Source organism: Rutilus rutilus (assembly GCF_951802725.1).
Source record: "Rutilus rutilus genome assembly, chromosome: 21".
NCBI classification, from domain to species: Eukaryota; Metazoa; Chordata; class Actinopteri; order Cypriniformes; family Leuciscidae; genus Rutilus; species Rutilus rutilus.
The window spans coordinates 5,803,816-5,830,515 of NC_140226.1; positions in this window are offsets into that span (position 1 = coordinate 5,803,816).

Below are 26,700 nucleotides of genomic sequence, written 5' to 3' on the forward strand. Positions count from 1 at the left end.
TGTTATGTGTTTTAAAAATAATATATATTTTTTTTATTGTGAATAATTTTTATTTTATTTTAAATTCATTCATTAATGATTAAAGTAATAATTGATGTGCTATATTAGACATTTTTGAAGTAGAAATCCGTTTTGAAAGTTCAAAACGCTGTTAATTACAATAACTAGGTTAGCTGAAAGAAATATTGTTAAAAAAAGGTTCAAAGACTTGACTTGGACTTGGCCTTTAGGGACTTGTGAACATGTCTGGTATTTATCATTTTTATAATCAACCGTATGTTTTGTCAAATGAGATGTTTGCTCATTATGTATTTACAGTAGTTGAGGAGTTCAGAGAGAGATGGCCTGCCACCTGCACTTTTTCTAAAGGATGAGGTAAACCATTTAATAGCAACTGTCAATATTAATAATTAGTCTAATTATTATTTCTAAATATTTAGAACATTTTAGTAATACTAATAGTAGTAAAACTTTGTGGTGATTCCAATTGACTTTTTTTTTTTTTTACAGATCTCCATGGAGTTTTGGTGTATCTGTAACGGCGACTACCTGTGGAAGTTCAACATATCCCTTGAAAAGTACACAATACCTCTCCTAAAACTCTACAGGAAGAATGAATGCGTTTAGAGAAGAAATTAGGACTCTTTTGAACAAGCTGGATGAACAGGTACTCTTTTAAGATGTTTGTCCTTTGATATATTCAAAACACTGCAGTAGTGCTGCACGAATAATCGTATCGATTTATATTGATTTTTTTATATTTGTAAAGGACATTATTAACCGGTATTTTTTTTTGTAATCAAACAGTTTTCGGAACGTTAATGTTACAGAAGGAACGCATGGACAGAAACGTTAAAAATATGTCTAAAATGTTAAAATATTTTTCGGTCTTAAGCCCTGGTTCAAATGTTTACCTCATTGCCTTGCCTTAAATAAGACATTTCTCCTAAACCATAGGTTCTCAAAGTGCGGCCGCGATAACATCTGATAACATCTGTAAAACTGTTAAAACTGTACATTGCTTTGAAAGAATGAATCTCCGTTTAGTGGTGTTTAGCGGCATCTATAAGCATAAGCGGTAATTACAGGTGTGTAATTTTTTTACAGGTGTGCAGCCACACGGCAAAATCAACACATCATACACGAAACGATTTGACTCCCGAGCATTCCCAGGTCAGACGGGAAATCTCGCAAAATCCCTCGAGATCAAACGTGACTTCAGAGTAAACAATCATGTCGGACGAAGAGAATGCAGTGGCGATAGTTTGTAGTTTGTTTTTAACCGAAAAAAAAACGTTATCAGTTGGTCCTCCATCTCCGACGTCCACCGGACTTTCTGGTGTGCCATGCCGCTGGCTGTTTTGATTTTGTTTCCCGGTGCTTCCTCGCCGCCTCGTCACCTCGCTTTCTGATTGGCTACACGCCACAGTCTACAGGCTGCGTGCTTGTTTGTCCCCGGGGGACACCACACACGAGGAGAAATCGGGCCAAAAAAATCCAACATGTTGGATATCCCCGATTTGAGATCGGAACGGTCCCGACGTCCTTCCGAGCAGACGAGAGCAGTCTTAACACACCACACACGGCAGGAATATCTGATCAGATTATTTTACGATAATCGGAGCATCCTTAAGATTGTCGGAAGGGGTGAATCGGGGCTAAAATCGGCCTAATTATCCTGCCGTGTGAACCAGGCTGTAGATTGAAACAAAAGGTGTGCATGTAAACAATGAATGGCGACTGGCCGACTGCAGAAAGCAAAATCCGAATCCCGGACATTTTGGACGATCTCGACGGCCGGACATGTCCGGGAAAAAGAGGATGGTAACCCCTACTACTCAGCTTTCTCCACAGCTTTCTGTTTTGTCATATCAAATGAGATGTTTGCTCATTATGTATTTACAGTAGTTGAGGAGTTCAGAGAGAGATGGCCTGCCACCTGCACTTTTTCTAAAGGATGAGGTAAACCATTTAATAGCAACTGTCAATATTAATAATTAGTCTAATTATTATTTCTAAATATTTAGAACATTTTAGTAATACTAATAGTAGTAAAACTTTGTGGTGATTCCAATTGACTTTTTTTTTTTTTACAGATCTCCATGGAGTTTTGGTGTATCTGTAACGGCGACTACCTGTGGAAGTTCAACATATCCCTTGAAAAGTACACAATACCTCTCCTAAAACTCTACAGGAAGAATGAATGCGTTTAGAGAAGAAATTAGGACTCTTTGGTCAAGCTGGATGAACAGGTACTCTTTTAAGATGTTTGTCCTTTGATATATTCAAAACACTGCAGTAGTGCTGCACGATTAATCGTATCGATTTATATAGATTTTTTTATATTTGTAAAGGACATTATTAACCGGTATTTTTTTTTGTAATCAAACAGTTTTCGGAACGTTAATGTTACAGAAGGAACGCATGGACAGAAACGTTAAAAATATGTCTAAAAATGTTAAAATATTTTTCGGTCTTAAGCCCTGGTTCAAATGTTTACCTCATTGCCTTGCCTTAAAGGGATACTCCACTTTTTTCGGAAATATGCTCATTTTACATCTCCCCCAGAGTTAAACAGTTGAGTTTTACCGTTTTAGAATCCATTCAGCCGAACTCCGGGTCTGACGGTACCACTTTTAGCATAGCTTAGCACAGATCATTGATTCTGATTAGTCCAGTAGCATTTCTTTCAAAATGACCAAAGAGTTTCAATATTTTTCCTATTTAAAACTTGACTCTTCTGTAGTTAAACCGTGTACTAAGATCGCCGGAAAATGAAAAGTTGCGATTTTCTAAGCCTATATGACTAGGAACTACTCTCATTCTGGCGTAATAATCAAGGAACTGTGCGGCTGTACCATGAGTGCAGCAGGCGTAGTGATATGACGCAGCGCCTGAAAATAGGTCTAATAGGTTAGACAAACTTAGTCCCGGTCACATTGGAAGAAGTTACCGAGCTGGGGACTATTTTCAGGCGCTGCGTCATATCATTACGCCTGCTGCACCCATAGTACAGACACACAGTTCCTTGATTATTACGCAGGAATGAGAGTAGTTCCTAGCCATATCAGCCTAGAAAATCGCAACTTTTCATTTTCCGTCGATCTTAGTACACGGTTTAACTACAGAAGAGTCAAGTTTTAAATAGGAAAAATATTGAAACTTTTTGGTCATTTTGAAAGAAATGCTACTGGACTAATCAGAATCAATGATCTGTGCTAAGCTATGCTAAAAGTGGTACCGTCAGAACCGGAGTTCGGCTGAATGGATTCTAAAACGGTAAAACTCAACTGTTTAACTCTGGGGGAGATGTAAAATGAGCTTATTTCCGAAAAAAGTGGAGTATCCCTTTAAATAAGACATTTCTCCTAAACCATAGGTTCTCAAAGTGCGGCCGCGATAACATCTGATAACATCTGTAAAACTGTTAAAACTGGACATTGCTTTGAAAGAATGAATCTCCGTTTAGTGGTGTTTAGCGGCATCTATAAGCATAAGCGGTAATTACAGGTGTGTAATTTTTTTACAGGTGTGCAGCCACACGGCAAAATCAACACATCATACACGAAACGATTTGACTCCCGAGCATTCCCAGGTCAGACGGGAAATCTCGCAAAATCCCTCGAGATCAAACGTGACTTCAGAGTAAACAATCATGTCGGACGAAGAGAATGCAGTGGCGATAGTTTGTAGTTTGTTTTTAACCGAAAAAAAAACGTTATCAGTTGGTCCTCCATCTCCGACGTCCACCGGACTTTCTGGTGTGCCATGCCGCCGGCTGTTTTGATTTTGTTTCCCGGTGCTTCCTCGCCGCCTCGTCACCTCGCTTTCTGATTGGCTACACGCCACAGTCTACAGGCTGCGTGCTTGTTTGTCCCCGGGGGACACCACACACGAGGAGAAATCGGGCCAAAAAAATCCAACATGTTGGATATCCCCGATTTGAGATCGGAACGGTCCCGACGTCCTTCCGAGCAGACGAGAGCAGTCTTAACACACCACACACGGCAGGAATATCTGATCAGATTATTTTACGATAATCGGAGCATCCTTAAGATTGTCGGAAGGGGTGAATCGGGGCTAAAATCGGCCTAATTATCCTGCCGTGTGAACCAGGCTGTAGATTGAAACAAAAGGTGTGCATGTAAACAATGAATGGCGACTGGCCGACTGCAGAAAGCAAAATCCGAATCCCGGACATTTTGGACGATCTCGACGGCCGGACATGTCCGGGAAAAAGAGGATGGTAACCCCTACTACTCAGCTTTCTCCACAGAACAGGAGCCTGCTAGCTTTGCTTCCAAAAAAAGATGGCTGACACTGTGTGTACATTCTGAGAGTGAGATCCCACCCTCTATGGGCGGGTTGAAAACATGCGGGACAGCTCCTTCTTCTTCTTCTTCTTCTTTCTTTTAATGGCGGTTTGCAAACAACTTTTCAGTGTGCATTACCTCCACCTTCTGATATGGAGTGTGGATCACAATAGCCTTCTCTCACTATCCTTTAAATAAATAAATAAATAAATAAATACATACTTATATAAAACCAATAAATAGCTTCATAAATATCTAATAACATTATTAATATTCATACATTATCATTATTATTACATACAACTTTCTAAAACAACTAAACTCATATCCTTCTACTAAGCCCTGTTTTATTCAAAAACACAAATATCGCTCTATACCCTACATGCCCTGAATTCATTTGTAGTATTTCCCTCATTTCAAATCTAATTTTTTCTTTCCTAAACCAGTCTTTCAGCCTCATCCTTTCCTCCTTATACCTATGACAATTCATAATTACATGCTCTACTGTTTCGTTAATATTACAGACCTCACACATCCCAGTCGCATGTTTCCCTATTATTTTAAGCGTACTATTTAATCCAGTATGCCCAAATCTCATTCTCGAAATAATGTCCTCTTCCTTTTTAGGGACAGCTCCTACTACTGGCTGTAGTCTTTAACCTCTGGCCAAAAAATCCTCAGATGACGCAAAATGACGATTTTTGCGTCATCGGACGATTTTTTCCAGACAAAAAAATACATAAATCTCTCGTCTCAGGGGGATATGAGGGTGGAAAGCACGGTAATTCGAAAATACTACAGGTTTTCTACTAATACAAAGCTTAATGCTAAATCCTGAAGTATCCCTTTAATATTTTTTTGAGTAATTACATGGTAGGTAAAGACACTTAATAAGAAAAAAAAAAAAGATAACACTTTATTTTGATAATCTACTTTAAACATTCTACTAACTACAAGTCACTATGTTAACTAGCTGTCATTAGAGTATTAGTTGACGGTCCGTTTAATATCTGCTAACTCTTTATTTTGATGCTCCCCAACAGACATTCTAAGGACTATAAGTTACTTTGCAATTACGTCAACTTATTTTACTAACCCTAACCTAACAGTTTACTAACAATCTACTACAATCTACTAATGCTCCAATTAGGGTTAGTTGACATGTAGTTGCAAATAAATTAGTTATTGACGTAGTTGCAAATGAATGAGTGTCGTTGACATGTAGTTGCAAAGTTACTTATAGTTTGTGCAATGTCTAAAGTGGACTATTTAGAAAATAGTCAAAACAAAGCAAAAATACAGATGTGATGTCAGAAGATAAGCATTCATAAAGCTTAACAGATAAGAAAAAGAAATGCTTTGACAGATCCAATATGCACAATTACTGTATGGCAATACAGTGAGAAAAATAAGTATTTGAACACCCTGCTATTTTGCAAGTTCTCCCACTTGGAAATCATGGAGGGGTCTGAAATTGTCATCGTAGGTGCATGTCCACTGTGAGAGACATCCAGAGTGAAAATCCAGAAATCACAATATATGATTTTTTAACTATTTATTTGTATGATACAGCTGCAAATAAGTATTTGAACACCTGAGAAAATCAATGTTAATATTTGGTACAGTAGCCTTTGTTTGCAATTACAGAGGTCAAACGTTTCCTGTAGTTTTTCACCAGGTTTGCACACACTGCAGGAGGGATTTTGGCCCACTCCTCCACACAGATCTTCTCTAGATCAGTCAGGTTTCTGGGCTGTCGCTGAGAAACACGGAGTTTGAGCTCCCTCCAAAGATTCTCTATTGGGTTTAGGTCTGGAGACTGGCTAGGCCACGCCAGAACCTTGATATGCTTCTTACAGAGCCACTCCTTGGTTATCCTGGCTGTGTGTTTCGGGTCATTGTCATGTTGGAAGACCCAGCCTCGACCCATCTTCAATGCTCTATCTGAGGGAAGGAGGTTGTTCCCCAAAATCTCGCAATACATGGCCCCGGTCATCCTCTCCTTAATACAGTGCATTCGCCCTGTCCCATGTGCAGAAAAACACCCCCAAAGCATGATGCTACCACCCCCATGCTTCACAGTAGGGATGGTGTTCTTGGGATGGTACTCATCATTCTTCTTCCTCCAAACACGTTTAGTGGAATTATGACCAAAAAGTTCTATTTTGGTCTCATCTGACCACATGACTTTCTCCCATGACTCCTCTGGATCATCCAAATGGTCATTGGCAAAGTTAAGACGGGCCTTGACATGTGCTGGTTTAAGCAGGGGAACCTTCCGTGCCATGCATGATTTCAAACCATGACGTCTTAGTGTATTACCAACAGTAACCTTGGAAACGGTGGTCCCAGCTCTTTTCAGGTCATTGACCAGCTCCTCCCGTGTAGTTCTGGGCTGATTTCTCACCTTTCTTAGGATCATTGAGACCCCACGAGGTGAGATCTTGCATGGAGCCCCAGTCCGAGGGAGATTGACAGTCATGTTTAGCTTCTTCCATTTTCTAATGATTGCTCCAACAGTGGACCTTTTTTCACCAAGCTGCTTGGCAATTTCCCCGTAGCCCTTTCCAGCCTTGTGGAGGTGTACAATTTTGTCTCTAGTGTCTTTGGACAGCTCTTTGGTCTTGGCCATGTTAGTAGTTGGATTCTTACTGATTGTATGGGGTGGACAGGTGTCTTTATGCAGCTAACGACCTCAAACAGGTGCATCTAATTTAGGATAATAAATGGAGTGGAGGTGGACATTTTAGGGCGCTTTCACACTAGCACTTTTGGTGCGCACCCGGGTTCGAATGACGTCAGAGTTCGGTTCGTTTGGATGATGTGAACGCTGTCTTCCGAACTCGGGTGCGCACCCGCGAACCGTACTCGAGTCCGCTTAAAAAGGTGGTCTGGGGTACGGTTCATGTGAACGCGGGTACGGTTCGCTGCTGATATGAACGCAATCGAACCAAACCGCGGCAGTGAACCGCTATTGTTGACGTATAATGTGTCTTCGGCGGACAGCCCGCTTTCTTTGAAACGTTTTCAGAATTTTTGCGGCAGACAGACGCAAGTGTGTTTCTGTATGTCTATGTTGAAAACAAAACCAAAGGTTATAAAAAAGAAGAAAAAATGTCAACCGAGCAAGTCTATCCATTTGGGCGCCTTTTCATTCGCGGTTACCTAGCAACACCATTACGCCAGCTGCAGCCTGATGACGCAAGTGTACCGCGGTTCGGATAGAAATAATATAATGTGAACACAGTCCATCGGGGGCAGGGGGAGGGGGGAGCAATCGAACTCGGGTTCGGAACAGGCAATTGAACCAAGTGTGAAAGCGCCCTTAAAGGCAGACTAACAGGTCTTTGAGGGTCAGAATTCTAGCTGATAGGCAGGTGTTCAAATACTTATTTGCAGCTGTATCATACAAATAAATAGTTAAAAAATCATATATTGTGATTTCTGGATTATTTTTTTTTAGATTATGTCTGTCACAGTGGACATGCACCTACGATGACAATTTCAGACCCCTCCATGATTTCCAAGTGGGAGAACTTGCAAAATAGCAGGGTCTGTCCAAATACTTATTTTCCTCACTGTATATGGTTTGACTTTATTGGGTATGCAGAAAAAAAAAAGAAGGATGTTTACATGTTTAATGCTGTAAGAATATATTTTTTGATTCTATAAACCAAAATCATATAAGAACAGATTAAGAAAAATTGTTAAGGTTTCGAGGCACCAGAATTTTTGGTGTATTTTATTAATTGACTTAGTAGACTTTGTTTTATGCTAAGCTAAATGCTTGTTTCTTACCTTATGGAAAACATTACAAATGACGTTGTACAGCATGGATTTTGTAATCTGTAGTATAAAATTAAGTCTCTCAACACAACGTGTTTGATACTATACAGGCCATGTGGAAACAGTTGAAACACAATTGTGTAAAGCTACAAGAAATATTGCTCACATTAGTACAGCCTTTCCCTCAGGGAGAAATGTTTGCGTGCCAAAACATCACTCAAACTTTTCATTGCGCAGCTGAGTGAGGTAATGCAAAGTAACGCACGAAAAAGTTAAGAAATCAAGTACTGTAGGATGTAAAGAAAGCATGAAAAATCACGAACCAATACCAAAAATAGGACTTGACATGACCTGACAAAAGCCCTATTCAGATGGTAATTGTTTCTCATGTGGTCGTCTGTAAAAATAAATTTGCTTGGCACCTCAGTGATAAAACTCATGCATTCAGATGGCGATTTATTTACAGTGAAGGAGCAAGTTTTGTGATCCCACGAACCCGGAAACGCGCTGCTCACGTGGTCAGTTTGCATGATAAAATGTCATATGTTAGGAATAGTAAGAATAAATTAATATTTAATATTAATAATGGGTTAAAAATAGGAAGATAGATATGCTGTTATAGGCCTAATTGAAATATAATTTTATAATTGATATAATTCTTTCTCATAATGATGTCATTTTAAAAATGTGGGAATTAGCGGAAATAAGTACGCCTCTTTTTTACATGAGGTAAACATCAAGCTTAGCAAATGGCTTTCAAGCCAGCCAATCAGAATTTAGCAGTCTCATCTCTGATTGGCTGGAATTATGGCATATTGTAACGCTGGGTTGTGTTGAGCAAGCGAACCGTCTGCGCTTAGTATGACTAAGCTTACGGCTGGTATGAAAGGAGCAAGAAAGTGAAACTTTGCACACGCGAAAGAGAACGTCCGCGCACATCCAAATACTTATTTTAAAGGTGCATTGCGCAACATTTCATGTTAAAAATACCCGTTTTTCGAACCCATACATGCTTAAACGATTGCCTGATGGGCTGAATGAGCCCTTCTATGATCACTGCGATTGCCTCTATAATCCTGTACAGTATAATAAATAAGAGGGATTCGGGTCGGAATCGACTGGGCGTGACGTCATGCGCGTTCACGCTCACCTGGCTATGTCTGGCAGGTTTGTGTATTCGCCGCCATTATCCGCATCAGCGAAGACAACTCAAGCGACTTTTGCAAAAGTAGAAGATGGATTCAAAGAGACCGGCTTCTAGTTCATCCCAAACCCCAACGCAAACTCCACGTAACCGCGTGCACAACTCTGGTTGCAGTTTCGCGTGTCGCCAGAAGGGGGCATAGTTCTGCAAAAACTCAGAGACTTGCGCAATGCACCTTTAAATGCAAAATTGATTTTCGTTCGCTCGCAATATTTTCTTATCTGCGAGACGAACATTTCTCCGCAAAACTCAGTTCACGCGCGTGCGAAATGCCCTTTTCCACGCTCAAAATGTGATCTTGCGTGCGCAGAATTGTGACCGAAATCTCACCCCATACTTTCCTACATATTTCAATAAGGTCCAAGTCTCCCTGTATGGGGGAGGGAGACTCACCTGTCGCACTGTTAGGCCTGGTTTTTCATATGACAGTCCTGTCTTTGTTCAATGTGTCTTTGGCTACATCTACATTAATCCGGATACATTTGAAAACAGCGTTTTCGTTTAAAAACGCTCTCCGTCCACACTAGCGTTTTCAGGCGTTTTCGGACGTTTCAGTGTGGATGAGAAACTTTTGACAAACGTCTGAAAGAGATGAGAAAGTGTAGAGCCTGCGGTAAGCAGAACTACTTTCAAAACACTTAGGCTCTGTCATGAGTGTAGGAACCCATTACCCAGTTACGCATTATTTCCACATCTGCACTATGCAGTTGACGATAACCGCAATTTACTAGAATTGTAATGAGACGCATTTGTAAACCATGTTTTCCGCCAAATAAAAGCTTGATGCAGTTTCCGTCAAAATAAAAGATCATGGGTCTCATTCATGAAACACGAGCAGAACGAATTTCTGTGTAAATCGTGTGTAAAGTGGTTCTGGTGTAAATTTTCGGATTCATTAAAATGTTCGTATTTTCCAAATGTTAGTTTGTACGAAAGAAATCTACACCTGCTCCCAGCCACGCGTAAATGGTGCGTTTAACATCCGAACGTTTTGCTCTTAATAAGGCTGCATTTTAATTCACCTTAATCGGGTACATATTTACACAGCACTTTGAAAAAATATTATATATAGTAATTACATACGGTTTTTCTTTTTACTTTTATTATGAGAGCCAGTAATAGCATCTGCAAACGGAACACTTTAATCAAATAATGAATTGCTTTCAATAGGGCTGGGCAAACTAATAGCCCCTTAATTGTTACGGAAATGGTTTCCTATAAAATATCCAAAATCAGGCATAACAAGAAACATTTACGATGGCTGATATAGCGCTTTTGCTAGATTTGGCAGATAGAGCGCTGCGCAAAAGGCGTATTTTCAGAGACCGCGCAGACTTACTTGCCGAGACTACTATGTACGCTTGAAAATAAAATGTGGCGTTTTGAATGAACTTCTGATAATAAAACTTAAATTTCTGCATCTGGGAAATTTCTCTTTTTCATTCGCTTTTGAGAAGACATGTTGAAATCCTTCGTTTGGTGTCATAATATGATGCCCATATATAGTTGTCAGTCGGATTTAATGGGCGGGATTTATGGTAATTGAGAATGAGCGTGCACGCGCGTCCCATTTACGACTGATTGGAATTCATTAACACACACACACAGTGGCGTCATGCCCATTCAAAGTGCCCCCTCAGATTTTTCCTCCCTGATAATTTTTTTGTCACAACTTTATTCCTATTATGCTCCATAATATACCAGAGCCTATAACGACTCAAATGTATTCTTCTGGATGTGTAATAAATCGGTCAGCATCAGCCCGCCACTTTTTCCTAATATGGTGTCTGTGTATATCAAATAGCGCTCTAGAATCTTTGCTGTGTATGTTCAAGCAACTCACTCGTCTCGCACGTTGAGCTGGCAATGTTTTACAGATGGTCTTGAAGTGGTAAGTGGGCAAAGCAACAAATCGGCATTGAATTAGTTATCGGATGATATTAAAAGGTAGTGGGATTATTTGTGGTTGACCTGGAAATTTTAACTTGATCAAAAAGTTATGGATTTGATATTAGCTGCGAATTCAGAGCATTAACTTAAGTTGTGTCAGTGTAACGTTATCGATAGCTAGCCTAGTCTAACCGTAAACTAGTTGGCTAACGTTACTGCCATACAAAGCCATAGTAACGTTATCTGATCGGTTTTGAAACATCTGTTCTGTTTTGTCGTGTCAAAGTCTCCAGCTGGTTCAATTGTTTTCAGATTCATAGAAACGAGGGTGTTAAATTTGTTGTAGGCCTAGGCTAACTGCAAAATCCAACCTAACGTTGTCAAGGCATCGACTTGATGTTTCTCCCATAGACTGTTATTCACGGTTATCCACGGATCAGGCAGTGAAAAAAGATAGGCTACCCGTTCGAAAGCTACAGCATAGTTAGGGTTAGTAATGTTACATATTACATTTGATTTGATTACTTTTTTACATTTCTGTCAAATATTAACCATTTTCAAATAAACGGGGTAGTGTTGATTGAAATCTGTCAAACTTCTTTCAAAGTCCTTCATCACATATTAATATTAAAATAACTTAATTTCAGAGCACCACAAAGTCAGACCTCAGCACCTTTATGTACCTTTAATGTAAGATCGTTCTTAGGTCACATACCAATTTGAAATCATAACATAAAAACTGCAATGGTACTGTTTTTAAAAACGTGTAGTAGGCCTAAGTGTACAGTAAGTGTGTGTGTAAAAATGCTTTAATGAAGTAGACTTCAAAAGCTTTTGAATTTGAGTTTACAGTTCTTTCATCAACCTGTCTTTTACATAAACTTACAAAATAGATACTTTAACTTAGTCCTCAGATAGAGGAGGGTTGCTGCTAGCTCCGTTAAGGTATTTCTGTCCCTCCCAAACTGCATTGAAATGGTATGTTTAGCAGCCAGAATAAAAAAAAAATTCAGGGGGAGAAACCCCCTGACCCCTCCTAACATGATCCAAATCACCCGTCATAAAACAATTGCACTCTCAGATTGTGCCCCCCCAGAATTTTGGCTTGCATGACGCCCCTGCACACACACATTTCACTATCACATCTGACGTTTACGAAGTATTTGTGAATCAGGAGAAGAGTTTTCGGGAAGGTCTCTTTACGCGCAAATCACTCACATATTTACTCGTATATTTACGAATGTTTCGTGAATGAGACCCCATGTGTTTATCTCTTTCAAGTATAGAAATTAGTACAAAACTAATGGCGGCATGCCCCCGAACCCCCCTAGAAGGCCCAAGGCCACACAACACAGATTTACCAAAAATCCCGTGAGAAACACTGGTATTGCTATGCCAGTGCAGCTTATAGCTTGTTTTAGGATTCATCACTGTGGAGTCTAGTCCAATTGTATTAATAAATGACAGTTCTGTACTTATTTCATCTGTTAACTCTCACTCGTTCCTACTCACTCATTACGGGCTTTAAGAGTACTGGGTCTGCATTTACTTTTTACAGTGCCTTTCAACTCTCTCTGTTCGTGGGCATCTAAAATGAATCAATAACACAAATTAAAGTCAAAGTCAAGTCAAAATGTATTTCTAAAACACATTTAAAAGCAACAGATTTTCACTACAAGTGCTGTACAATAAAACATGGAGCATATAAAACACAAACAAAACAAAACATATTAAGTTTAACATATTGGTCAGTGCTAAGCATTCCTAATTTATCTGTGATATAAATAAGATGCTAAAATTGTTATTTATACAGTATGTACAGATTGTTCATATATACAGATTGGTCATAAATAAGGCACTATATTTAAAGATGACTTTGTCTTGACTTTTAAAACGAAGCAAATGTGGCTGTGATGACTTGATGACTTCTTTCTGTGGCGCGCTGTAGCGCAGCAAAATGAGAATAATTTAAAGGGGCTTTTTACAATAAAATCAGCAATACTATATTAACCCCGATCAAATACAAGTAGCCGACTACGCCACCTAGGTTGTTTTAATGGAACCCAGGACCCAAGTTAATCATTCACTGAGGGCTGGACAGTATTGACTCTCAACAGATAGATTGAATTACAAAAATACTTTATTAGACTATAAAATGATCTCAATATTAAAAACAGTTATCAAAAGGAATGCAGTCCTCAGCACAGTCTGGTATGATGTCCTTCTGGTGAATGAACAAATGTCCTGGGTTGGTCTCAGCATGTAGTTCTCCACAGATCCAGAGATTATAGTGTACTAGAAAGAAATAAGAAACAACTACCAGTATCTCCAGTCCAATGCAAGAAAAAGCTAACTACACTCCCACTGGTGCACGCAAATCCCCACACCATGTAATACACACTGCAACCCAAATAAATCACACCACAGCAAAAGGAAAACAAGAGCTATGGATAGTAAGTTATACTGGAAATTAGTTCTTAGTCTCTTATTATGGATTCTCTCTATTCTGAATTAGATGCAAAATGATCAACACAATATTCATCAGACGATCTTCAACTGGGGTTGTACTCACAATATGACTGGGTAGCAGTTCCCACTACCCAGTCTAGTTAATTTCCAGCGTTGTGAAATCCTCCGTCGCCGTCTCACCAACCGCGGTCTCACTCGTCTCCGACCAGCACTCGTTGATTCGCTCCTCCAAACAGCAACCGCTGATACACTCGACTCTGTACACGCTGACCCACTCGTCTCCAACAGCCGCGCCTATGATTGCTCTGCGTCGCCGTCGTGCTCACCGCCCACTGTTGCCGTCTCCAAACGATCGCTGACTCACTCGTTCCCGCACAGCCGTAAAACGTTTGGTTTTCACTGTTCAGCGTTTCTTCTCAGACGCCAGCACCTGTTCAAAACACTCAACTCCCATCAATTCACTCCCATCACATTTCCAGTCTTCAGTCTCTCATGTTCTTGCTCAGACGTGGACAGGCTCTGAGTTTCTGTCAGGATGGTGTTGGACTTCAGGCTTCGGGTCAAGTCTCGAGCTCAGAGCTCTCAGCAAGAATGTTATTTCCTATCCAATACAAAGATGATATGAACAAGTCAACTCATGAATGATTTTTTAGAGCTAGAACAGAATTGAATTCTGCTTGGTTCACTGATTCTGTTATTCTCCTGTTTACTACAGTGAAGCCGCTTTAAAACAATCTGTATAGTATCAAGCGCTATATAAATGAAGGTGACTTGACTATATAACAAGAACATTACAATGAACACAAATTTGAAAATCTCACTACAAATAATCCAGAATTTAAGACAACAGATAATATCCTACTCTGCTGTTACACTTCCTCACACCTGAAACTGATCGAGAGAATCTCCTGAACTTCTCCAATCTACTGTAGACCATCACTAATCCACTGATGTTGTAACATCTGCTCTAACGTCGGGCGTTTAGCTGGATCCCGGGCTAGACACTGGCTAATCAGATCCCTGCATTCTGTGCACATTTTAATAAGGAGAGAGCTGGTTAGTCATGACCATGTGACCTGGCATTTTTGAAAACAGCATCTAAAACATGATTAATGTACTGTAAAATGTTCCTTATCATTGGTTTAAAAGTGAAGTATGTCGTTTCTGCGACACTAGTGGCAGCGAGTGGAATAAATGACCAAATAAAGCATATTTTCAAAAAACCTTGCAAAGGCCCCTTCTTCCCTTCATCGCGTCTTCCCCGACTCAAACATCACAAGCGCAGCTCTTACTGGTTCATGTGAAGGCATGTTTCAGGTCCAACATATTAGTAATATTTGTAGCTGTGTTGCGTTTGTCTTTATGAAAATGTGCCTTTCTGCATCACAATGCTCTGTTCACTTTGACGTGTTCATGACCCGTTTAATCTTTGAAGGCATAAATGCAGTGAATTTTGGCTTTCACTTCTGTAACTAAAGCTGCATTTCTTTTCCCATGGCTCTCGCCCCAAACTCTCGCTATATATAAAACATCTTACATACTTCACCTTTAACTGTTTCTGTACAAAGCCTTTGCTTTATGTGTGTGTTTATCAGTGTTATCAATATTACTCACTTTTGGATAAGTTGGGTTTCAGAAATATAACTTTGGCTCGTTTGATTTCCGTTCTCTTGCAAAAAGGAGAACATCCGTTCACCATCTTGTACAGCAACACTCCTAGAGACCAGACGTTTGCTGGGACGGCGTGGAATCGAGGTTCTGTCAAGACTTCAGGTGGGCAGTAATCCGCAACTCCTGTAAGAAAGACATTTGCACATTGTTGAGCTTTTGTTTTTAAAGCATCAAATAATTAGTAAGTCACTACATTCAGGTTTCCACACTCCAAGAATGCTCACCAATGTATATTTTGCTCTCGTAGCCATCGCTACTAAACAGCTGACCGCAGCCAAAGTCTATCAGCTTGAGCTGTACCGGGGATTTCTTCAACAGGAAGTTCTGCGCATGAATGTCATGATGGAAAACACCACGATGGATGCAGTGTTGCACTGCCAGCACAGCCTGTCTCATGATGACCCGTGCTGTTGATTCAAACACTTGATGATTACGATTGATGAAGTCCAGCAAGCTCTCGCAGGGTTCGGGATACTCCATAACCAGAGTGAAATCTCTAGGATCTTCAAACCACTCGTACAGTCGTATGACGAAGGGGCTTATGGGTTCTCGCCTCATCATCAGAAGAAGCGCCACTTCTGTAACGAGAGGTTTGGGATTCCCAGGCTAGAGAGAAGTAGCAGACCGAAGGTTAGCTGGGTAAAAATCTGAAGAAAACATCATTTTGAAATGTACTTTTCTTTGATCTTTTTAGATCCGTTCAAAAGAGCCTTTTCAGCTCAAAGTTATTTGGTGCCTCTAGGCTTATTTGTTGATCACATTTACACCTGATGCTTCCTACGGGTGTATTAACTACAGTAATCTACACTTAAACAACTCAATACACATTCAGCTTTTGGCCAACTTACAATATTAAGATAACGATCGTTGTGAATCTTGCGCATCCGCTTGATGGCAACCTGCAAAAAAAAAAAACACCCCAGTTTCAATAACAGTAACAGTATTCAAGCGCCTGACCTTGCACTAAGGATTAAACCATCTGTACATTGTTTTAAATGTGTTTTGCAAGAGCAAAATGTTTGTACAATTAAGTAAGATTGACCTTTTTGCCGTCAAATCTGCGTGTTCCCAGGTACACCTTGCCAAATCCTCCGGATCCAATCATCTTTCCCACGTTGTAGAGAGACTCAAAGGACTCTGAAAAACAAACAGAAAAATATGAGACAATTATTAGCTTGCTAGATCCAGTGCTGGTCGAGAAAATAATATTATAATGGGGGAAATAATATTAATATTCTCTAAAAACAAGCCTCATACAAGATAATACTGTTCAAAATAATGTTGGAGAAATAATGATTGACCATTATTTGTCTTGACGCCGGAGTGATCTGGAGCGGGTGATGATGGTTCAGGATCTGCTGGAGGAACAAAAGCCTCCACAACATCCACAGCACTGCAGGAACAGCAGCAGAAGACACACTTCAACGCCTTCCAGAGCCGGACGAGACAACCAGGTACTTTCCTCTTCCTACGTTCTGGAGCTTTTTCTGAAATGAAGAAAAAACAATTGAAAACAACTATTAGACACATCTCTGACGTCAGATTAAGCAATGATATAATGACATAACTTACATTTTACTGTTAAATTCTTATCTGTAATGTTACAAATCTAAAGTAATGGGAATTTTTCACGCTATCCCCCTGACTTCTGCTTAATGCCTGCATAAATGTCCCAATATCATATTGCACAATATTAATAGTCATTTTATGTAACATAATTGTAATGTAATTCAAGAGCAATAAGTGGGGAAATATAATAATTTTCTGGATCGTATGCTGTCTGAGAAGCGGCTTTCTGTGCGTGTGTTTCTGGTGTGTGTCAGACAGCGCAAGTGCCATCGAGTTCATGCCTTATTGAGAGCGTTTTGCTAACATTCCCATTAAATTAAGGAAACATTATTTCTAAATGTTCCCTGAACGTTCAAAACGTCCAGTTTTTTCAACGTTTCAAAAATGTTCTATCTCGGCTAAAGGAACATTCTATGTTATAATTTTGCATTATGGGAACGTTACTTTTGAATGTTCTCGGAATGTTCTGAAAATGTTAGATGATTGTCCAATTAAAATATATATATATATATATATAAAAAAGGTTTCACTTTATTTTGATGGTCCCTTTAACACATTCTGTTGACTATAAGTAACATTGCACCTATGTCTACTAACTCTCATTAGAGTATTAGTAGAGTATTAGTATTTAGTATTCTAATTTAGTATTTAGTATTAGTATTCTAGAGTTAGAATAAGTTGACATGTAGTTGTAAAGTTACTTGTAGTCAGTAGAGTGTCTGTTGGAGGAGCATCACAATAAAGAGTTTGCAGATATTAAGCAGAGAGTCTACTAATGCTCTAATGAGAGTTAGTTGACATGTAGTTGTAAAGTTACTTATAGTCGACAGAATGTTCAAAAGGGACCATCAAAATAAAGTGTTACCAAAAAAATTAAATACAATAAAAATCAGAAAGAAAATTTCAGTGAAATTTTGCTGAGCAACAGTAAATGTGACCGGACATTAACATGTTAAAAACTTGACTCAGTTATGCAAAAAAATAAAAAAAAATAGCAAAATCTCTCTCTGTAGACTTTACACTGCCCAGCCTTATTTCAGGCTCACCTGTTGAGCTCTTGTTCACTGGAGAAGCCTCCACGGCACCCTGAGCAGTTCGGCCATCTGAAGTCTCTGTTGTCTCTACAGGAACTTGACCCGGCAGCGGAAACCCTTCGAGGCTGTCGGACCTGCAGAAACTCTGTTGGTTTGGGCTCTCCGATCCATCGCCACTCCACCTCCACTCGACGCTGTACGTGCCTCGGCTGCTCAGACTCAACGGCTCTCTACACCTCCTCTCCACATGGACCTCAGAGAGGAACGAACCTGAGGAGGACGTGATGCCCGGAGAAGAAGCTGTGGAAGCAGTTCTCCAGGATCCTGAGGATGGAACATTTCAGACATCAGAAACCGTTTTTGTTTTATATATTTTTTATAATATTAATAATCAATGTCAGTGGTCACATCAAATTGTTACTTTGGTTTCACTTTATTTTAGTCCCTTTAAGATATTCGGTTGTCTATAAGTAACATTGCACTTACATGTCTACTAACTCTCATTAGAGTATTAGTAAAGTTTTAGTAGACTGGTAGAGTTAGAATAAGTTGACATGTAATTGTAAAGTTACTTATAGTCAGTAGAGTGTCTGTTGGAGGAGCATCACAATAAAGAGTTTGCAGATATTAAGCAGAGAGTCTAACGTTACTAATACTCTAATGAGAGTTAGTTGACATGTAGTTGTAAAGTTACTTATAGGCTAGTCGACTGAATGTTCAAAAGGGACCATCAAAGTGTTACCGTTACTTTAGTTGGTTCAACTTTCTATTTTCAATGACAAATCAGCCATTGAAAATAGAAATAGAAACTAAGCCATTACTTCTTTATTAAAAGCTTATTCTGACCTCTGCGAGAGTGTTCAGATGAAGTGGATGGACGTCCATCATCAGGGTTCTGCTTCGCCCTCGTCCAAACCTCCTGACCAGCCGTCTCAGAGAAAGCAGCTCTCCTGGATCTCGAGCGGTCTGATGATGGAATATTTCACACATCACATAATTAATAATAATCAATAATCAATGTCTGTGGTCAATTACAACTTTTTTACTTCAGTTACTCAAATTCAAAAGTTTATTTCACATGCAAGGAATCAAATAAATGTGATCAAATGGGTTCTTCACATTAATGTAGTCAGTCATTGTAACTTACAACATCATACCATAAACCATAAATGAAAAATTCAAGCACTCACCTCGTCTTTGACCCATCATTTGAGCCATCGACATCCTCCTGCAAACTTCAATAAAAACAATACAAAATACAACACAATACAACAATAAAATACAAATCTCCTCAGAAATACTGCCCTAAAAATAAATAATAAAGCAAAAAATGAAATGAAATTATTCTCGGAAATGATATGCTTTCAAAAATATAACTCTATAAAAAGGATATATCGTCTGATGTCCTTCTAGAATAAAAGTCTTCTTTCAGAAATCCAGAAAACAGCTTCAAAGTCTCAAGATTTGCTCAGAAAATTCTCTGCAAAAAGTCTGTCAATTCGCCTCGTCTCTCATTCAACAGACTGCGATCGTTTCAAGTGTAAATATATACATGCAGATTGGAGAAATTCATAACGCGCGTTGCTATAGAAACTAAAATTCAAATCACATGTATACGCATGCACGCGCACATCGAATCTGATTTATTAAATAGTTACACATATTTAATGTTTACGTTTTCTTTAATATGAGAATCTTTGTTTCAGACCAGTTTTATTATTAATATCCGTGGAAAATGCGCATAAAAGGCACAAGGGAGAATAAATCGGACATCATCAATTAAATTTGCCCGTTTCCGCATAACCATCAAGGCCAATCAGCTTTCAGTATCACTAATGCGTCATCAAACCGGTGATGAAATCCAAATTATTGTTGAATTCTCTGTTAAAATTGATCCATTAATACTATCACTTTCTCTTCTATTCTATATCTATTTATAAAAAATAAAATAAAAAAGTACATGTAGCCTACTGCGTTAGATTAAACCGGCAAGGGTCATAGCACTTGCATATTGTCCTATTGTTAGTTTAACTGCTTTCTATTGTTGCTGCTTAGTTTAACTGCTTCTAATGGCATTTTTAACATCAGGCATTGTTTATGATGAACATTGAGGATAACATTCATATCAAAGATATTAAAGAAAAATAACTTTTATTTAGCAAGGACGCATTACATTGATCAAAAGATTCTATTTCAAATAAATGCTGTTCTTCTGATATTTCTATTCATCAAAGAATCCTGACAAAAATGTATCAGGGTATCATAAAAAAAAAAAAATTAAGCATGCATGCAAAAAATGGTTTTCAACATTGATATAAATAAGAACCATAATTGAGCACCAATAATGATTGATAATAGAGCACAAAATCAGCATGTTGTATGATTTCTGAAGGATCATGTGACACTGAAGACTGGAGTAATGATGCTGAAAATTCAGCTTTGATAACAGGAATAAATGACATTTTAAATAATATTAAAACAGAAAACAGCTATTTTTAAGTGTAAGAATATTTCACAGTAAAAAAGCCAACTTACTGACAGTTCTCCAAATAAACATAAAACAGTAAAATGAACTGAGATATTTTTATTGGAAGTGTTCATGCATCATACTAAGTTGATTCAACAAATTCATTACTTAAATGATGAAAACGTACCATATCTTGTTGTTCAAACTAAATCGTTTTAGTTTTCATTGAAGTTCGCGTTTTTTGTTAGCGCGTGCGCAGTTTGAACCCTGAACGCATGCGCAGTTTGAGACTTCAGCTCCTCGGCGGTCACGTGTCTGTCTGCTGCTGTTCAGAAGGTCTTCCTTCAATTCAGCGTTTCTGTAGAATCACTGGTATGTATTAATCATTTTTTATAATCGACTGTATGTTATTTGTCATATATGATGTATATTGTGCTCTTCCCAAACTGATGGCATGATCTAATTCACCAGTGCTGCCGATTTCGCACACTTTTGGGTGCTTTTGCCAATGCTGTTGTTAACTAGCGGTGTCCTGCCTTTTCAATCCAGCGTTTCTAAAGAGTCACTGGTATGTATTAACGACACACTGACGGGAATATTGTTCTATGTGTTGTTCACTGTATCGCTTGTTTATACAAGGGGTTTGTTCCCGCCGGCGCTCTCTGGAAGACTACATTATCCATCACTGCCTAGAACTACAGCAAACTACGGCAACTCAAATAGCTCAAAATACACAACACGTTTAGTTTTTTAGTTTTTTTTTCTCGTGGTGACTCTCCCTGCATTCCAAATGGCATAATGTTATGTGTTTTAAAAATAATATATATATTTTTTTATTGTGAATAATTTTTATTTTATTTTAAATTCATTCATTAATGATTAAAGTAATAATTGATGTGCTATATTAGACATTTTTGAAGTAGAAATCCGTTTTGAAAGTTCAAAACGCTGTTAATTAAAATAACTAGGTTAGCTGAAAGAAATATTGTTTAAAAAAAGGTTCAAAGACTTGACTTGGACTTGGCCTTTAGGGACTTGTGAACATGTCTGGTATTTATCATTTTTATAATCAACCGTATGTTTTGTCATATCAAATGAGATGTTTGCTCATTATGTATTTACAGTAGTTGAGGAGTTCAGAGAGAGATGGCCTGCCACCTGCACTTTTTCTAAAGGATGAGGTAAACCATTTAATAGCAACTGTCAATATTAATAATTAGTCTAATTATTATTTCTAAATATTTAGAACATTTTAGTAATACTAATAGTAGTAAAACTTTGTGGTGATTCCAATTGACTTTTTTTTTTTTTTTTTTACAGATCTCCATGGAGTTTTGGTGTATCTGTAACGGCGACTACCTGTGGAAGTTCAACATATCCCTTGAAAAGTACACAATACCTCTCCTAAAACTCTACAGGAAGAATGAATGCGTTTAGAGAAGAAATTAGGACTCTTTGGTCAAGCTGGATGAACAGGTACTCTTTTAAGATGTTTGTCCTTTGATATATTCAAAACACTGCAGTAGTGCTGCACGATTAATCGTATCGATTTATATAGATTTTTTTATATTTGTAAAGGACATTATTAACTGGTATTTTTTTTTGTAATCAAACAGTTTTCGGAACGTTAATGTTACAGAAGGAACGCATGGACAGAAACGTTAAAAATATGTCTAAAAATGTTAAAATATTTTTCGGTCTTAAGCCCTGGTTCAAATGTTTACCTCATTGCCTTGCCTTAAATAAGACATTTCTCCTAAACCATAGGTTCTCAAAGTGCGGCCGCGATAACATCTGATAACATCTGTAAAACTGTTAAAACTGTACATTGCTTTGAAAGAATGAATCTCCGTTTAGTGGTGTTTAGCGGCATCTATAAGCATAAGCGGTAATTACAGGTGTGTAATTTTTTTACAGGTGTGCAGCCACACGGCAAAATCAACACATCATACACGAAACGATTTGACTCCCGAGCATTCCCAGGTCAGACGGGAAATCTCGCAAAATCTCTCGAGATCAAACGTGACTTCAGAGTAAACAATCATGCCGGACGAAGAGAATGCAGTGGCGATAGTTTGTAGTTTGTTTTTAACCGAAAAAAAACGTTATCAGTTGGTCCTCCATCTCCGACGTCCACCGGACTTTCTGGTGTGCCATGCCGCCGGCTGTTTTGATTTTGTTTCCCGGTGCTTCCTCGCCGCCTCGTCACCTCGCTTTCTGATTGGCTACACGCCACAGTCTACAGGCTGCGTGCTCGTTTGTCCCCGGGGGACACCACACACGAGGAGAAATCGGGCCAAAAAAATCCAACATGTTGGATATCCCCGATTTGAGATCGGAACGGTCCCGACGTCCTTCCGAGCAGACGAGAGCAGTCTTAACACACCACACACGGCAGGAATATCTGATCAGATTATTTTTACGATAATCGGAGCATCCTTAAGATTGTCGGAAGGGGTGAATCGGGGCTAAAATCGGCCTAATTATCCTGCCGTGTGAACCAGGCTGTAGATTGAAACAAAAGGTGTGCATGTAAACAATGAATGGCGACTGGCCGACTGCAGAAAGCAAAATCCGAATCCCGGACATTTTGGACGATCTCGACGGCCGGACATGTCCGGGAAAAAGAGGATGGTAACCCCTACTACTCAGCTTTCTCCACAGAACAGGAGCCTGCTAGCTTTGCTTCCAAAAAAAGATGGCTGACACTGTGTGTACATTCTGAGAGTGAGATCCCACCCTCTATGGGCGGGTTGAAAACATGCGGGACAGCTCCTACTACTGGCTGTAGTCTTTAACCTCTGGCCAAAAAATCCTCAGATGACGCAAAATGACGATTTTTGCGTCATCGGACGATTTTTTCCAGACAAAAAAATACATAAATCTCTCGTCTCAGGGGGATATGAGGGTGGAAAGCACGGTAATTCGAAAATACTACAGGTTTTCTACTAATACAAAGCTTAATGCTAAATCCTGAAGTATCCCTTTAATATTTTTTTGAGTAATTACATGGTAGGTAAAGACACTTAATAAGAAAAAAAAAAAAGATAACACTTTATTTTGATAATCTACTTTAAACATTCTACTAACTACAAGTCACTATGTTAACTAGCTGTCATTAGAGTATTAGTTGACGGTCTGTTTAATATCTGCTAACTCTTTATTTTGATGCTCCCCAACAGACATTCTAAGGACTATAAGTTACTTTGCAATTACTTCAACTTATTTTACTAACCCTAACCTAACAGTTTACTAACAATCTACTACAATCTACTAATGCTCCAATTAGGGTTAGTTGACATGTAGTTGCAAATAAATTAGTTATTGACGTAGTTGCAAATGAATGAGTGTCGTTGACATGTAGTTGCAAAGTTACTTATAGTTTGTGCAATGTCTAAAGTGGACTATTTAGAAAATAGTCAAAACAAAGCAAAAATACAGATGTGATGTCAGAAGATAAGCATTCATAAAGCTTAACAGATAAGAAAAAGAAATGCTTTGACAGATCCAATATGCACAATTACTGTATGGCAATACAGTGAGAAAAATAAGTATTTGAACACCCTGCTATTTTGCAAGTTCTCCCACTTGGAAATCATGGAGGGGTCTGAAATTGTCATCGTAGGTGCATGTCCACTGTGAGAGACATAATCGAAAAAAAAAAAATCCAGAAATCACAATATATGATTTTTTAACTATTTATTTGTATGATACAGCTGCAAATAAGTATTTGAACACCTGAGAAAATCAATGTTAATATTTGGTACAGTAGCCTTTGTTTGCAATTACAGAGGTCAAACGTTTCCTGTAGTTTTTCACCAGGTTTGCACACACTGCAGGAGGGATTTTGGCCCACTCCTCCACACAGATCTTCTCTAGATCAGTCAGGTTTCTGGGCTGTCGCTGAGAAACACGGAGTTTGAGCTCCCTCCAAAGATTCTCTATTGGGTTTAGGTCTGGAGACTGGCTAGGCCACGCCAGAACCTTGATATGCTTCTTACAGAGCCACTCCTTGGTTATCCTGGCTGTGTGTTTCGGGTCATTGTCATGTTGGAAGACCCAGCCTCGACCCATCTTCAATGCTCTAACTGAGGGAAGGAGGTTGTTCCCCAAAATCTCGCAATACATGGCCCCGGTCATCCTCTCCTTAATACAGTGCATTCGCCCTGTCCCATGTGCAGAAAAACACCCCCAAAGCATGATGCTACCACCCCCATGCTTCACAGTAGGGATGGTGTTCTTGGGATGGTACTCATCATTCTTCTTCCTCCAAACACGTTTAGTGGAATTATGACCAAAAAGTTCTATTTTGGTCTCATCTGACCACATGACTTTCTCCCATGACTCCTCTGGATCATCCAAATGGTCATTGGCAAACTTAAGACGGGCCTTGACATGTGCTGGTTTAAGCAGGGGAACCTTCCGTGCCATGCATGATTTCAAACCATGACGTCTTAGTGTATTACCAACAGTAACCTTGGAAACGGTGGTCCCAGCTCTTTTCAGGTCATTGACCAGCTCCTCCCGTGTAGTTCTGGGCTGATTTCTCACCTTTCTTAGGATCATTGAGACCCCACGAGGTGAGATCTTGCATGGAGGCCCAGTCCAAGGGAGATTGACAGTCATGTTTAGCTTCTTCCATTTTCTAATGATTGCTCCAACAGTGGACCTTTTTTCACCAAACTGCTTGGCAATTTCCCCGTAGCCCTTTCCAGCCTTGTGGAGGTGTACAATTTTGTCTCTAGTGTCTTTGGACAGCTCTTTGGTCTTGGCCATGTTAGTAGTTGGATTCTTACTGATTGTATGGGGTGGACAGGTGTCTTTATGCAGCTAACGACCTCAAACAGGTGCATCTAATTTAGGATAATAAATGGAGTGGAGGTGGACATTTTAAAGGCAGACTAACAGGTCTTTGAGGGTCAGAATTCTAGCTGATAGACAGGTGTTCAAATACTTATTTGCAGCTGTATCATACAAATAAATAGTTAAAAAATCATATATTGTGATTTCTGGATTATTTTTTTTTAGATTATGTCTGTCACAGTGGACATGCACCTACGATGACAATTTCAGACCCCTCCATGATTTCCAAGTGGGAGAACTTGCAAAATAGCAGGGTCTGTCCAAATACTTATTTTCCTCACTGTATATGGTTTGACTTTATTGGGTATGCAGAAAAAAAAAAGAAGGATGTTTACATGTTTAATGCTGTAAGAATATATTTTTTGATTCTATAAACCAAAATCATATAAGAACAGATTAAGAAAAATTGTTAAGGTTTCGAGGCACCAGAATTTTTGGTGTATTTTATTAATTGACTTAGTAGACTTTGTTTTATGCTAAGCTATATGCTTGTTTCTTACCTTATGGAAAACATTACAAATGACGTTGTACAGCATGGATTTTGTAATCTGTAGTATAAAATTAAGTCTCTCAACACAACGTGTTTGATACTATACAGGCCATGTGGAAACAGTTGAAACACAATTGTGTAAAGCTACATGAAATATTGCTCACATTAGTACAGCCTTTCCCTCAGGGAGAAATGTTTGCGTGCCAAAACAACATCACTCAAACTTTTCATTGCGCAGCTGAGTGAGGTAATGCAAAGTAACGCACGAAAAAGTTAAGAAATCAAGTACTGTAGGATGTAAAGAAAGCATGAAAAATCACGAACCAATACCAAAAATAGGACTTGACATGACCTGACAAAAGCCCTATTCAGATGGTAATTGTTTCTCATGTGGTCGTCTGTAAAAATAAATTTGCTTGGCACCTCAGTGATAAAACTCATGCATTCAGATGGCGATTTATTTACAGTGAAGGAGCAAGTTTTGTGATCCCACGAACCCGGAAACGCGCTGCTCACGTGGTCAGTTTGCATGATAAAATGTCATATGTTAGGAATAGTACGAATAAATTCATATTTAATATTAATAATGGGTTAAAAATAGGAAGATAGATATGCTGTTATAGGCCTAATTGAAATATAATTTTATAATTGATATAATTCTTTCTCATAATGATGTCATTTTAAAAATGTGGGAATTAGCGGAAATAAGTACGCCTCTTTTTTACATGAGGTAAACATCAAGCTTAGCAAATGGCTTTCAAGCCAGCCAATCAGAATTTAGCAGTCTCATCTCTGATTGGCTGGAATTATGGCATATTGTAACGCTGGGTTGTGTTGAGCAAGCGAACCGTCTGCGCTTAGAGAGCGCTCACGGCTGGTATGAAAGGAGCAAGAAAGTGAAACTTTGCACACGCGAAAGAGAACGTCCGCGCACATCCAAATAC